The sequence below is a fragment of the Penaeus monodon genome, chromosome 22 (assembly GCF_015228065.2).
Source record: "Penaeus monodon isolate SGIC_2016 chromosome 22, NSTDA_Pmon_1, whole genome shotgun sequence".
Classification (NCBI taxonomy): domain Eukaryota; kingdom Metazoa; phylum Arthropoda; class Malacostraca; order Decapoda; family Penaeidae; genus Penaeus; species Penaeus monodon.
Window position 1 is genome coordinate 2052000 of NC_051407.1, and position 1000 is coordinate 2052999.

Consider the following 1000-nt stretch of genomic DNA (forward strand, 5'->3'; position numbering starts at 1 on the left):
TGAGCAGCGGCGCCCGGGCCTCAGCGCGACGGGAGGTCCGAGGCGACAGGGAGCGTGCCTCGCCGTGCCTCCGAGGATCGTGTTCTCCGGGAATAGCCCGTCGGGCCGTTGCGCAAGAGCGAGGCAGGGCGCGCGGGCAGGGCAGCAGGGCCCCGGGTGCGAGGACGCTCTCGGGTCGACGCGCGGCTGCAGATAGTGAGAGACCCGTCGCCCTTATCTTCCATCGGCGATATCAGTGCACGGCGGCAGCGCGGAGTCTCCGAGTGATTCACCCTTTCTATCTGAGCCTTGAGCGCCAGCCAGGCCTCGAGTGCTGGCCCGAACTCTCGACTAATGGCGGGAGAGGGATAAGCGAGATAAACACAGATAAAGAGGATAAACATACGAGTGAATATGTAATAGATATTCGAGATATTTGTTAATTATTTTCGAGTCCTCCCTAAGGCTCAGGTAGGACGCGGCGTGAGAACGTGCGAGGCCGAGGGAGGCGACACGGGCGTGGGCGTGGGCGGGGGAGCAGTTACACGGGCGGGCGAGCGAGGACGCGGGGGCTGTTGCGAGGGCGTGGCGGCCCATCACGGATAATTTGATCGCGTTTCGCTATCGCTGCTTGACGTTTGTGTTGCCTTCAAGCCGATCCAATTTGTGTAATGAGTTTATGCCGCTCGTGCTCGCCCCCCCCCAACCCCCAACCCCCTCCACCTTGTGAAATTTAGCGGCGGTTTTGAAAGTGGAGATTGCCTCGCCATATGCCGTCCGCCGAGTGTTATTACCTGTCGCGGAGGTAAGGGGGAGGGAGGGGAAGAGGGGGGAGGGAAAGGGGGCGACCCCACTTGGCGCTGGCTGGGGTCGTGACATGACCTGCAACACGTGGTAATGAGAAGGCGGAGGGGGGGGGGCAAGGAATCGACACCGCTTATCTGGCGACTCCGCTGATTAGACATTTGCATGTTTCCTTTTTCGGAAGACGCCAAGGCTCGCGCGTACAGGCATTTCTGAT

At 60.9% G+C, this 1000-nt stretch overlaps 1 protein-coding gene across 1 annotated transcript in view; it reads left to right on the forward strand.

Annotated features, from left to right (window-relative positions):
- LOC119586816 (GTPase-activating protein CdGAPr-like) overlaps window positions 1–1000 on the forward strand; it is a gene marked incomplete in the record, with an annotated part of 278029 nt that overhangs the window by 260927 nt on the left and 16102 nt on the right.